At 40.8% G+C, this 14753-nt stretch overlaps 1 protein-coding gene across 6 annotated transcripts in view; it reads left to right on the top strand.

Annotated features, from left to right (window-relative positions):
- STAG1 (STAG1 cohesin complex component) overlaps positions 1-14753 on the top strand; it is a 185922-nt gene that overhangs the window by 14192 nt on the left and 156977 nt on the right. The window contains exon 1 of one of the 6 annotated variants that reach the window (XM_080604102.1): positions 8398-11761. The exons of 2 other annotated variants lie outside the window; for them this stretch is intronic. The gene's annotated coding sequence lies outside the window, so the exon portion shown is untranslated. Of the gene's footprint in view, positions 1-8397; positions 11762-14753 lie in introns of those variants that run through there. 3 more of the 6 variants (XM_080604107.1, XM_080604101.1, XM_080604106.1) reach the window with 3 other exon arrangements.

Raw genomic sequence — 14753 nt, 5'->3', positions numbered from 1 at the left:
TAAATGCTGATTTTGATATTACCTTGTAATGACCGTAGCTTGTGGATTTCAGGAAACTATTTTATACCTGCAGGCCAAAATTTACTATACTTATCATTTTCTCTTCCATCTCCCTCTAAGGCAGTCTAACTTTAGCCAAGTCATCATCAGTCCGAGACTTTGCATGTAGATTAAAAATTAAATGTTGTGTTAGGGAACAGGCAATAATAAACATCCTTTTACATATTCCCATTTGAATAAAAAAAAGTTTTGTTTATTTATTTGCCTCCTAGTAAAAAAGATAAATACCTTACCTCCTTTGTTGTATTTATTTACCTCCTTGTTAAAAAAAAAATAAATTACTGTAAAATGTGTTCAGGTTCCAATTTTTCCAGTGAATTAGTCTCATTCAGTTTTCTTCTTTCTTCCTTTGGCAATTAATCTGATAATCTGTTTCTCCTAGATCATTTTCCTGGTGTTTGAGTAAGGTCAATAGCTACTTAAAATGACAACCTTTTTTCAAGTGTGTCTGCCAAATTGCATTTTCATGTTCAGGAAGTATCTTCTGCCTTCAAAGAAAACAGGGATGCTCCTCTTCAGCAACGTTAACTGTTCCATTTCTGCTCACTGGTTTTAAAGAATCAGTGCTCTCTCCTTCGAAGAATAAATGCAAACCAGTGGAAGAGGTTTTTGTACCTACGGGTAATGAAACTTCTAAAGCCTTAGAATACAGGAATGTCTTAGCTTTACTCTCAATGCTGGTGAGATGTCTTTAGCTTCAGTATGGGAAATTTTGACATTACTAAAAACTGGCTCATTTTGCTTTCTCTTAATCTTTCCAGTATATCTGAAACTGGAAGATAGCTATGTTGATAAGCAATTAGAGTGAAACGTGGGGACTAAAGCGCTGAAGAGTTCCCTGAATTCTGTCTGCAAAGGAAGATTTGTGTTGGGGGTGCTTAGCATTGTTGAACTTAGCTAGCATTGTTCAGATGGTTGGCATTAAAACGGATTTTTCTTTAAAAGCTGCAGTAACCGCAAGTTAGATTGCACTGAAACAAGCCTTTGAAAATGCTAATCTTTGGTCAATTGATCTTTCTGTGGTGACTGCCTGTGTCTTATGCAGGCAAAGAAGTGAGTTCAGTCTTAATACAGCAGAGTAGCAACCTAATCACATTGCTTTAATGTGAGCTGGTGAATGTGCTAGAAAAGCATATAAAGTTTCTAATAGTAGCATCCTTTTTTCCTGACCAGTCATCTAATTGTTAGTTGGTACGGTATGAGTTGTGGCGCTGTGAGGTTTGGCTGTTCCTGTGACCCAACACAGGTAGAAGACTTCAATTGCAGCCCTGTAGGGGATGGAGAACTGAATCTATTTTAGGCCAGGGTTGTGTGCCAGATGTGTCATCAACTTGTAGTACAAAACCTGTAAGAAAACTAGTTATGTGTATTAATGAAATGAGCCAACGTAATAAAATGCTGTCAGATCTAAAATTTTAGTTTACACCATTGAAGACACCAGATGTACTACAGTTGCATATCATGTCAGACCTGTTGATGATACTCCTGCCTACAATGCTACGTCCTAATGCTATTTTTGAATGTTGCCTGCAAAAATAAAAGGTTTTAGAAATGAATTTCATACCTCTTTCTCTTGTATAGATATCAGAAGGAAAAAAAAAAGGCATAGGAAGAAAGCTCAAATGCAGTAAAACCTAGTAGATGTGTTTTTAATTTTTTTTCCTAAACGTATCAAATGGGCAGTTAACTTTATGTTCTGTGGGAGTTCTATGTTCAGGAGTCCTTAATCCTTAGGAAGGGTGTGCTATTTTCAACATACGTATTTTAGAACACTGAACACTTGCTTTTGGCATACAAAAACGTCCAGGTTTCACGCTGCAGGTAAGACAGGTGTCTTCCTGGAAGAATGGAAACGCAGAAGTGATTCCAGAGTTCTTAGAAAAGAGCAAGAAACCTATGGGGGTTCATTCAGAAAGGTAATTTGTTCCATTTTCTGTCTTTAGCGATATTAAGATCAGACTTAGGAACACTTTTGATGAACCTAAAAATCGCTAATGGAAATTGCTCTAGAGTTGCACAGCTTCTGAAGCACGCATTTCTCTCTTGTTGCCTCTTCCAGCCAGGCATGAGAAAGCTGCTGGGCAGTTCTAGCGCACATGTTCTGGTTTGGACATGTCTGGAGGCTTTGGTTAAGTTGGTAACATGTTTTGCTAGAGGCTTTATAAAGGCCTGTTAAAGAAGCATATCCATACTGAAAAACATTATTTAGCAGGCAAGGTATGACATAAGGGAAGAATACTGTAATAATGGTAGAAAAGGCTCTGCTGAGTTAAAGAATGAAAGGTGTACTTTCTTACCTTTCCTCCCAGTCATGGACTCAGAATCGATTAGGGCAGTACTAGATGTGATGTATGTAATTAATGATGAAAATGGCCTCAAGCAAATTGGGTGGTGTTGAACAAGAACTGTATCATGAAGCAGGGAGGTGAGCTCAACCACATTAAATGGGGGATAGAACCTGTCTCATCTGCAGTATTAAAAAGCTGTTTTAGTATTAGAAAACTCTGCAGTGGTGGCATACTCCAATTTAGAGTACTTAGCATAAAAATTTTGAATGAACCAATTAAGGGTGTTAAAATGGCTGCAATAAAATTCGAATATTGAAAGTTTATAAAAGCTCTAAGCAGTAATTAAGGATGCTATTTTAATTTATAAAATCTATTAAAGTTGAGCGAGGAAAAATCCTGCTGCAGCCCATGAGGGTAAGTGTAAAAGGAGAATCTGCTTTGAAATTCTTGTTATAGTCTCTGCTGGATTTAGTTAAATAGCTGTGAAACATGAAGCTAGACGATTCTCTTCTCATATGTGGTATAATTTGTGATATTCCCCTGTCCTTGCTAAAACTGGAGAAGATAGTCCTTGGCATGTTTATCTAATTTTATACTTGAGTTGATAAGGGATAAGAAACTAGATTTTTTTGTCTGCTCTGTATCTTCTGAGATTTTTCGATTTTAGAGCTGCTGAGATCACAGTTGAAATAAAAATTACGCTTTTCTGCCTAATCAAGCAGCTTCCTCGTTTTTAGCTGATGAAGGGTTTTTGGCACCTTGTTCTCAAGCTATCCTTGCTATAGCTGTCAGGTTACTACTGCTTGTATAGTGGCAGCTCCCCGAAGGAAACGAAGAGAAGCTCAGTGTTTGTAGGAGCTGACTCCAGGTGTGCCTCTGGTGCCTGGACCTGCTCAGCCAAGCAGCAGGAGAAGGTCCAAGCTGCCTCCTGTTCAGATCAACCCGCAAACCTTCGGGTAAGCTCCGGCAGTAGCCAGGGAGCTGCAGGGAAATAAGGAAATCACTTCGGCAAAAAGTTCCCTAGTTGCACAAATTTCTTCAGAAGTTCATCAGAACCTGTAGCGGGTTATTTTGAGTATTGAGTTGCATCATGTCACCTGGAAAGATATTTCTCCAAAAATGATTTATACCTGTGGTTTTGAGCCACCTACTCTCTCTCATTCCTTGCAGTAAGGCAGTTATTTGTCTTTTGTGTGGTGGTAGGTTAAGTAGAACAGGGCCTTTCAGGTTTGTCACCAGCTGCTTCTTAACTGCTTTCCACTATTCCATTGATCATAATCAGGATTTTTCATTTACTTCTTACTGGGATGGGCCCTTTTCTGCTAAATTGAGGACACTCTGTGTATAGCAAGCGCATGCTTACACCATGCAGAATTTGGGCTGCCGCAGTAGAGACGTACATGGGCAACCAAGTTTGAAGGGTAAGGCTAAGGCAGATTACAGTAGCTAAGTTTAGCTGGGTATTTGGTATAAGCACTGTTACCTTTTGCCAATAATGAGAAGTAATTGAAGTTTTCTGTCAAGATCTGAGCAGTTCTAGCTCACTGTTAAAGTTGGGTGCCTTTCCTAAACGGAGTTTGAGCATGCCCATTCCCTCCTGTTGAAACCCAAAGCAGGAAAATTGCTGTTTTGTCATTGAACAGATAATTCTGGAAATGTTTTCATTTGCTTTCAGTTACTCTGAAGTTTATACTCACTACATCTTGAAGTATTTCTGAAAAATAAGGCTATTAATTTAGTTGACTTTCCCTCAAAATATGGGGAAAGGGCTTTTTCTTGTTACATGTAGCTGTGTAAGTGCATGGTTGTTACCTTAACTACTCAAATTCCTTACAAAATAGTACCAGTGCTCTTAGAGCACTTTTTTTTGTATATATGATTGCATTGATGTGATCTTTAGTGTTTCTCTTAGGAGGAATGCAATCAATAGGATACTTCAAGATTTCTCAGAATAGACTCAGATTCAGATAGAATGTGAATATTAATTTGTAAAGAAAAAAATCTTTAAAAATGGAAATTTTTCCTCTGGAAGTGATTATGCCGTTGGCTCATTTGGGAGACAGAAACAACTTGTACTGGACCAGGAGGCTGCCTCTCATCCCGCATCCTTACAGTTGTTCGTTGACTGCGTTCATCGATGTTCTCTGTTCGTACCAGTGCTTTACAAGTGCATATCAAGGAAGTCATAAACAGCTTCCTTTTCTCTGAGATTATTTTCTAGGTTCATAAAAGCCACTTATCATTCAAAGTTTATTTAAACAGCAAAACAATTCTAAACGTCCTGGTTACAGAAGGTCAGCTGGGAGAATGACTGAAGTATGGCTGTGTTACTGTGGCTGAAGTAGAATAGAGTGGGGTGTTCTCTGCATATGCAGCTGTCCTAGGTTCTTGGTACTTGCTTGGGCAAAGGGGAGTCTCTTTAAACCTATGATGTTGAGCTGTGCTTTTCTTGTGGAAAGTCCAGGCATTTGCTTTTAAGGGATGTCGTCTCTTGAGTACTGGAAAATAGAAAGGAGTTAGTTTAAAATCTCTCTCTGGGAGGAACAACTGCATTTATCATAGCAATTTATTATTTTTCTATTATAAGACACTCACTGAGAGATTTATTGTAACTTCCTAACTGCCCCCTATTCAGGGAGTGTAGTTTTGTGGGGTTAGACGTTCCTAGGTACAGTTTGCTAGGTAAAAAGATGAAAAAAATATCTCTGGTTTTCATGGATATTAGCTGTGTTTGCAGTAGTCTTTAGATTTATCAGGTAGATTTTGAATTGATACCAGCTGAGGTAGTGAAGTGCTTTTTGGTCTTAAACTTCTTGAAGAGTTATCATATCCTGTTTCATAACATATAACCTCATAACTTTTCTTGAGGTTGTAAGGTAGTACGCTTACAGGAAAAAAATGCTTGTCAACTGGAAACAATTGTTTGTAGTATCTCCTTTCGCTTGTTTTTGAGCCCTTCCTCTCCTCTACTAAAAATAAAAAGGCTCATAACTCAGAAGGGTAGAGTGATAAGCACTAAATCCTGTGCTACTAAAGCTCTGGGATATTTGAAATTGTTTCTTTTTGACCTGTGTTGAAATCTGGGAGATAGTGAAACAAGCATTTGAAGTAAGGATCATCCATTAGTTGGTGCACGGAGCAATCAGTCCTTTAAAATAACTTTTCAGCACACATCTAATCATCCATGTGTATTCCAAACGCTTTTAAAGTAGCAATGGAGCCTGGAGACTTTTGGTGAATAATATGCTGCTTGGATGGAAAAACAAGATTTTTGCCTGTTGTTTTCTGGGGAATTTCTTGGCTTTTCTTGGTCTGTGTGATTTATATATCCGTATAGGCAGTTTGATGTCTTGTTTGGAAGATTCATGCTGCTTGGTTTGGTTTTCTAAGGCAGTGAGGCTTTGCAACTGTGTCAGGTACTAATGTCCTTGTCAGAACAGCAGGGTGTGCAACCAGGGACAGACAGACAGACAAGCAGAGGGGCGTTGGGAGGGCTGTTACAGGAGCAGGACAAGAAGCGTTGCTGTTCAGGTTGCTTTTTATATTGTTAATTTTTGGTCTTGAGTTATTTTGAAATAGGGCAGGGTTCAGATTTTTATGGTAAGGCATCACGTGGTATGTTAATGTATGAAAAGATTGAGTTGCTGCGTGCATCTTTTGAACACAGTGGCCAATTCTGATTGAAATTTGGAGGGGTGAGGTAAGGAAAGAGAAATTCCTGTGGTTTTCGTGAGGGGTAGATAGCTGGCTAGAGTTACTTTGTTAATATTAATCTCCCTTTCCTATCCCTCTCCTACCCGCTGCCCCTAAATAAAAGCAGCAGCAGGATCTAAATTATTTCGTGCACCCTCACTAGAATTCGTGCAGAGCTATAGGACAGCAATCTGTTGAGAACCAGGCGTCGTTGTTTCCACTGCTTATGAAACTGCTGGAAAAGACAAACACAAGGAAAGCGTAAGTACACAGAAGTCTCAGTTGGACAAACACTAAAAAGAGAACTCAAATGAGTCAGGATGGCAACACAGATTTTTGAGTCCTTAATTCCTGAGAGCAGTAATAATGTTCTTACTCGTGAAGGAAATCTTGAACACAGAGCAATTTTAATACAACTTTAATACAGAGCAATTAGGTTCTTGGGAAAGAGAGCAGAAAAAACAATAAATGCATTGATACCTTCTCAGATCCCTGTGAAGTAGTTCATCAGATTTAGGATCCCACTTCATGGCTGAAGATGTGTGCTCTTGCAAATTCATCTATTTAAAGTAGGACTGTGCTTGCCTGTTCCAAAGCCACATAATCCACTTAGGGCCTTGACAGAGAGAAATCCATGAACAAGAGCAAAATACTGTTAGATGAGATTTTCCTGTTGTCTGGGGAAGGAGAGTTTCCCTGTTCACTCTTTTTCACCAGTGGTTAAGATAATTCTCTAAAGCAAAGGGGGTGGTATGCTCACCCTGTCACGCTGAGGCAGCAAGCGGTTGCAGGATGGGAATGCACACTGATCAGCGCACTGGGGAATAAGGTTTTATTCAACTTAATGCATTAAAAAATGTGAAATGTTATGGAAAAAACATTTAAATTTAGGAACCACTTTGTTTGCTTTAAGTTGTTTTTTTTTTTATTAGGCAACTTCTTGAGGGCAGTGATCCATTTGCTGGGGATAAAATCAGCTTGCTTGAGGCTTCAGGTCAAATTGGATACCTGTACCCTTCAGTTTTGTTCATTGCCAGTGACAAGCAGGGAATTATTGCTAGACTGCTGGTAAATATCACTTTATACAGTTTAGTGTTTGAAAAGGAAAAAACCAAAACATAGCCCTCAAATAAAATGGAAAGCCTGGTGAGTCCCACAGCCTTAATACTGGTACCTTTTCAGAAGGAAAGAAAAAGTGTGAGAATGATATTCATGATGAATAGGTTATTGGAAAAGAGCCATGTAGGCTTCACTTAAACAATCAATTTTTCATGATGGTGCTAATGTATTAATTTAGTAAGAAACGATTATGTTCCAGGAATCCTGATAACAAAGCTGGTATTAATGTGGCCTCTTGACTTTGGTCTGAAGAAGAAAGTCAAAAGATGACTTCAGTTTTCACTCGTAAGCATCACAGTTCAGATATTTAATTATAATGGGAGATCTATGTAGAAAGAAAACAGTGGACTTTGTAAAAATGCACCTTGTTTCTGTGAATGCTAGCACTGCAGCTCCTCCAAATACGAAGACAGAAGCAGAATGCATGATAAATATTGAGACTCATTTGGGGCAGGGGGAGAACCCAAGAAGTGCTTGGATTTAAATGTTTAGGGTCAACAAATGAATTCTAGAGGGTTTTATGGAAGGTAAGAAAGAATGCAGTTAAATAGTATTTTTCTCAAAGCTGACTGCAGGCTGCTGCCAAAAAGTGTATCCAGTTTCTCCTCCATCCCTTTTCCCTTGTTTTCCGAACCAACTTTATGCTCTTGTCAGCACAACCTGCATCACAGCAACGGAGAGCTTCTCCGAGGGACGTGTTTGACATTTGTGAACACATCAGTTTTTCATTGGAAATATTTTCAACTTAGAAGGGGAGGCTTGGGGAGACAGAGGAAGTATTTGAGACTGAAGGAGAGAAGCAGGCTTTCAGAGGTGATCCTGCTGGCAGACCTGAGCCCACGGGCTCAGGTTACCTGAGCGTAAAGGGGGACAGACTCCAGGACTAGGGAGGGGATGGGGCCTGTGGGGGCCCTCACCTGGGCGGGTGGAAGAAGAGGGACGGGGAGGGGAGCTGGCTGCTGGCAGGGGGCTGGTTTGCTTCTGGCCTGATCTGCGGGGCTCCAGTCGTGGTCACTGAAGGAGAGGAAGCTGCGCCAAGATCGGCACCATCAGCGTTCCTTCATCGGGAACGCTTGGAGAAAGCCTCCCTAACGGTGTGGAGGGGACACAGGAAAAGAGGACAGGGAGCTGGGCATGGTCGTGGCACTCGGACCACGACAGAGAAACCCAGCGTCGCTTCTCTGAATTTCAGCTGATGTCTGGAGGTCACAGGGAGGGTGACAGAAAGGCGGGTGGGGGGTTGTACTGGATAAGGGGAGAGGCAGATTTGGAAAGCAAATGGGAGCAGCTACAGCATGGAGATGGTAATGCAAGATAACTTGGCTTGCTTCTTCTTAGAGGGGTGTGTTTGGGTGGGACATGCCTACCTTTCTGAATAAGAAAAAACAAATAGGGAGTGAAAAGGATTGAGTTCAAGGGTAGTGTTGATAAAAAATCTAATATATGTAAATACAAGCAGTCAGAAAGATCTGAGTTTTGAGATTATTCGAAGGGAGTGTGGCTACATGCGTGTAGGTGCCTTGTGCCCTGCTTTTGGCCTCAGTCGAAATACCAGTCTTGGCAAATCTTTTCCTGCCCCGTGTGGTGTTTTTATAATTACTGATGTATTTATACTGGTGTTTAAAAACAATTAAGAATTTATGTGTGAATGGGCATCACTTTTTGAATGACTTTCAAGGTTAAGACACCTTGCCTCTTTCTCAGTTACATAAAGGTTTGATCCATGAAACTGGTCAGCTACAATCTGGAATTAAAGTTGGTTACAATTTAAAACTCTGGATACAAAGCTGAGAGTTGTGTTTAATGGTATCTTATTGAAAAGGCTAAAGGAAACTTGATTGTCAAATTCAAACAATATTGTTTAATCAGTCCTGTGTCCCATGAGTGCTGCCAGTTGTCCACAGGCAGCAGGAAAAAAAAAAAAGCGCTCATCCTGATGTAAAGCTGGCTTTTTAATGCAGTACTTTTCTCACTATTCTTCGGTGTTAGAAGGTCTATAACTGGAAATGAAACATTGGCAATAACTGTGTGTGATTTGTGTTCTTGCTGCGTGTCAGAGGGAGCCATCCCTGGGCCGCCCCGTCGTGGTGAGCCCAGCACCAGTGCTGCTGGGTGCTGAGAGCTTGGTGTTTATCCTGAAGCAGCAAATATAATGGGAAAGTGATTTTTTTTTCCTCTTTAACTATGAGAAAATGATCTGAACTGGATTTGGAGGATGTGAGAAAGAAATTGAAACACTTTTCAAGGTTACATTACAGCTGAGAAACTGCTGCCCTGTTTCTGTATCGTTGACAGAGGCAGGCGGCACTTGATCATCCAGAGTCCTTACAAAACTCTCAGATAAGCCTTTGTGTTTTATAGGGGGAGTATTCTCCACTTCAACATGTGCTTAGCTTACAAAAGGTCAGAAAGGACAGTCCAGGAACAGGACATATGTCATAGCCGAGATGGTAGGTAAGGCAAAAACTTGGCATTTAGTACATGCGCTTCCATGAAAACCTGCTAGCGCAAGGTGAGGGTTTCAGGAAACAGTACTAAATATAAACAAAAACTACTCTTGGTAGTTTTACAATACTGCCAAGATTTTAAATTGTGATAGTTGAATTGTCCTGAATTTTTCTTTTGTTAGTAACTAGCTGGTATTTTTGATGTGTATTTCTTAACTGTAGTTAAGCTCTGTGCATCATAGCTATCACGCAGTAAGACAAAAGACATCCAACCAAAAAATGATAGATATCCAGGTCCAGGGAAAGTCGGTATTATTCACTTAGCCTGAGTGTTAATTAAGAAAGACTTTACTGGGTGATTTTTTGAAGTCCAGTGAGCTTGAAACTGCATACTTGATTTTTGCTTTAATCGATATATTTTGAAGTACCATGTTTTTTCTTATTTCAGGCTTTTTACCCTAAAAAAAAAAAACCTCCAATTACTTTGTGTATGTTCCTGCATTTTGATTTTACAAGTGGCTTAAACCATTTAATGATACATGAATGATTCCCCCCTTATGATTGCAGTGTTTTTTCCATAGTTAATGAATTTTGTTCCCATACATAGAAATGCAGGAATTGCATCTTGCTGCTAAATATGTCATCAGTTTTTTTGGTAGTGAGTCTAAGCCTGTAAAGGGTTTCCAGCTATTTCATTTCATAGACATAAAGCTATACTATTTTTGTTTTTTTTTTTCTGTATTTTTTTGGTGTATCTTATGTGTTATCCTGAGCCCTGGTTATTAATTGACAGATGAGTTACACTATGATGGCACTTAAAATGCACAACATGTATTTCTGAAAGCAGTCGTTGCTATAGCAACTTTCTAGTAGGTCACTGGCAGTGTTGTGTGAGTGTGTGCGTATGATTTGGCTGTTAATGCAGACTAATACAGATAGAAAAATGAGAAATGTAAGAATGAGGAAGAAGGTAGCCCTTCCCCCCTCCCTGTTCACTCCCCTCCAAAACAGGGTAAGATCATCTTGTGGGGAAAAATGCTTAGTTAGGATATTTTGTGAATTGGCGAGAAATTGGCTATCATCTGCCATAATTAGATGCTTATTTCTATTTATGCAAAGATTGTAAGACCAAATTGCCTTAATCTCATTCTGCTTTTCTTTTGGCATCTTTGAAGTTTGTTTAGGAAAGGAGTATATGTTCAATTATCAGACAGCAATACCTGGTATTTACTGAGCATAAGGATCTATTCTTAAAGACAAAGAGCTGCATTATACAATGAAAATTTTGAAAAAAAAGCATTTTTTTCCTCATCTGGAAGACATTTCAGCAAGGTACCTGCATTTCCATAGCAGTGCGGCCCATCTACGTGCCTTGGTGGTCCCATTCCGCCTGGCCACGCGGCCGCTCCATCGCCTTCTTAGCGCTGGCCCTGCACGCATGTGAACAGGGGGTGAGGTGGTTTAGGGTGCTGATCCAGACACGAACAACTTGGAAACAAGTTTAGAAATTGCTAGATGATTGCCTGGATTGTGTAAATGGGCGGAAAGCCAAATGTCGGTACAGCCACAGGAGCTGCAGTTCAGGTCGGTGTGCACGGTAGTGACTGCGGGGCTTTTCAGAGGGGCCAAAGATGAGATTCCTTGCTGACCTATGGTTTTAGTTTGCTCTGAAACTTAACTAATAATATTGCACAAATACGTGTTTTCTTGCATTTGTATTTTTCTTTGAAATAGGTCTCTAATAGGGTCTCTTCTGTTTTTGGTGTTTTGTTTTGTAATAGCAATGTACTGCTTTAAGTAGAGATCATTCATGTATCTTTTAGAGAGGTCAAGTTATAGGCAGGGTATTATTTCCAGTCTCAAATTAACAGTGCCTTAAGATTAATATCTTAAGAACTTATGATTTCATGTAACACATTCTAGAAATGATAAACAAAAACAATGTCAAGTGTAGCAAGTGTTCTATGATACTGTAATCCACCATAATTTTGTCAAATTATAGAGCTGATTAAAAAGAAACATATATAACAATTTGGATTTTGTTATGCATTGACTCTGTTCTTTTCCAGAAGAAACCAACAAGTCACACTTCATTTACAATTGAACCAGTAAGGTAGAATTGGTCTGCTCTCTGGACAGCAGTGAGAGATGATGGTAAGGAGCGGAGGGAGAGGGCCGCAGGGACTGGGCTGACTGCCACCTTTTTTTTTTTTTTTTCCCCAGTGTCTCCTGTCTCTCCATTCACTGGTGCACCACGAGTCAGACCAGTGTCGAGGTTGTTGTAAGGGCAGAAGCAGGAACATGAGGTCAGGAGGAGGAAGGAGCAGGGGCTGTGTTTCTGGACAGCAGCAACCCATCAGCTGGGTGCAACTGTTGTATGAAACCTCATCCCAAGACTAGTGACAAAGAAAATCTTTGCTCCATGTATTTTACTACTGATGTGTAACCACGTTCTCTGTGTTTTGAGAACTTGATTTGCTGGAAGTGCAAAGTGTTGATTTAATCCCTGAAAAAAATCTTCCTTGGTACTTTTGTATCATTTAAATGATTGTTGAATGCTTTATTAAGTATCCTCGTTGTGGATGCTGTGTACTCTGGAAAAGCTTGCTCTAACTTTTGCCTCAGGGGTGAAGGCAATGCTAAGAGACTAATGTTTAAATTTGTTTGGATGTTTTGTAGGGAGATGGGTACAAGGAACAGGTACAAGAGAAAAGGAAAGCTTATCCTCTTCGTATCTTCTATAAGAATTGTTCCCAGAGGAAGCATTCCCTTATTTAACTCCTGGGGTTAGAGCTTTTGGGTAGAACTTGTTCTTACCTCATGGGAGTTGAAAATCTGTTTAAAGAAATGGTTCAAAATATTCCTGCTCTTGCTCTCACAGCCTGACAGCTTCAAATGCCAATTACAGTATGTATTTTCACTTTGTGTAGCGGTGTAAAAGATGCTGAAAATTTATTTCCTAACTTTCCGAAGTGCAGAAGAAAGTGTCTGCAACATGTAAAACTGCATGCTCTGATCCCTTCTCTGCGAAAACAAAAGCCAAGAAGTCTTCCAGGGGAAAATAACCTCTTGGGTGGATCAGCTGCTGGAATTTCCTCTTTCACTGGAGGCCCCGAGCTGCTGGTGATGGCAGTTTGTCTCATCCAGGGCTTCTGTTATATTTCACTCAGTTTCACCAGCAGTGCTTAGAGAGCTTTTTTCATTTGCAGTGTCTTCTACTTGATGATAGAGGGAGGATGATTCTCTTCTAGGCTGGAATTTTTTCCCCTCATCCGTTGCTTCTCTCCTTAGTCTCTCATTGACTGGGAGGAGCTTTGTAAGCAGAAGGCTTGGTATCAGCAGGCCTGTTGCAGACCTTCGTTATAATTAAGCAGAGCTCTGTGAGGAACAGATATTTTGTGCCATCCGTACTCTGAATGCTGACCTTAACCCTGTCGTTATTCTCTTCCCCAGAATAAAGTTGTGACTTCCTGCAGACTCTGAAACCAACCAGATACCCCTAGGCACCCCATACCTTTACATTTTTTTTTAACAAGTTCGGTTTGTATCAGGATAGCCTCAGGATTTTGGGCTGCTCTTGCTCCCTGTTCTGGGTCCTCGGAGGTGTTGGTTTGTGCAGCACAGCTTGTGTCTGTTCCTGATCTCACGTTAGCCTGTTTTCTGTAAGGCAACTCACTGCAGCTGCTCTATTTCTAGCTGAGGGGAAGTTAATCCTTTGTTTCCCATCTCAGTTCACAGTGTAATTTAATAATCTTTAGAGATCAGGATAGGGATTCTTCCCTCCCTGATGGAGGGGGAAAAGCTTGCTGTTTGGGTTGCCAAAAAAAGCCCCCTGTTCCAGCTTTCCAGTACCGCAAGGCTTCCTCTTTGTTTAGGCATCTTCAGCAAAGTAGAGCACTGTACCAGTTCATACTGCAACCTTGATGGCTTCACTGCCAACACCACGGAGCAGCTTTCATCTGATGAAAGATGAGGCAGGATCTCTTCTTTCTTCTGTCTCTCTTTAAGTGGCCTGTTTTGACTAAGCAAGTCATTTTACTAAGCCCAATAGCTGTGTTGGTCCAACAAATTGTTTTGGTACGTACCTTCTAGGTCAAAAAATATTCTTCCTTCTCCAGGAGGATGGACTGCTGTCGGAGTTACTGGGAGACGGCACATTGGACTTGTCTTCAAAGCTCACAGGACAACAGCACAAAAATAAGCGATGTGTGCTCAGCCACACTTTGCAGTTTGTCATCTGCTTTTCTAAGTAACTTCAGAAATAAAAAACAGGTGTTCCCATATTTCCTTCAGCAGTGCAAAATGCAGTAAAAAAAGTTTGCAAATACAGTCTGAATATCCAAGTAAATTGGTGACAGTTTCAGAGCTTGAGTTCTTGTCACATGTTCAAATAAACGTGTTTGTACTGACTCAGGAGGAAAAGCAATCTTCAATACAGGCAGAGAGGAAGAAGGTGAGAAACATGTTGTTGTTCTATGGTCGGTGGAATTAGCAAAGCCTATTTTGGCCACCCTGTTATATTTCTTACTGCAGTGAATCCACGGCCTTCCCCATGTCCTTGAAGGCTTCCCACCTTGTGCGTAATGCCTCTGCTGTAGCATCGTGCGCTGCTGCGCCTTCAGCTTTGCGTGCCTTGCCTTGGGCCGAGCAGGACACGCAGGTGGCTCTGCGCTGCAGCTCGCGCCTCCACAGGAGCACGAGGCTCAGCCAGTGCTTCCTTACGGAAACCAGCTCGGGGGTACCTGTCCTTCTGCCAGATGTCTTTGGGTTTGCCAGCACGTCTATCGAGAGACAGAGCGCAAACAGCCTGGGTATGTGTGGAGTCCTTAGGAAGACAGACTGGATCAGCTGCTTGTCTGGCTTGCATGTTGACTTCTCCGTCCTTGCTGCCTCCTCCGTATTTCACATAAAGCTTGTCTGGTTTTAGTTTGGACGGTCTGGAGCTGGGCTCTCAGCTGGTTTCACATAGTACGATTATCTTCTGCCATCTCTGCAGTCATCATTCCTATATCTGGGCCAATGACTGAACAGTGAAAGAGGCAGTCTTTGCAAACGTAATTTCCCAAGCAAGTTTCCCTTTACTGGATTTATTGCTGTGTGGAAGACATTTTTAAGCAGCAAAGAATAGGCAGTTTCACCCCCTACT

This window comes from Anser brachyrhynchus (assembly GCF_964034855.1).
Source record: "Anser brachyrhynchus genome assembly, chromosome: 9".
Classification (NCBI taxonomy): Eukaryota; Metazoa; Chordata; class Aves; order Anseriformes; family Anatidae; genus Anser; species Anser brachyrhynchus.
Note: the sequence above shows the minus strand (reverse complement) of the source record. Positions and strands in the feature narration are given on the sequence as shown.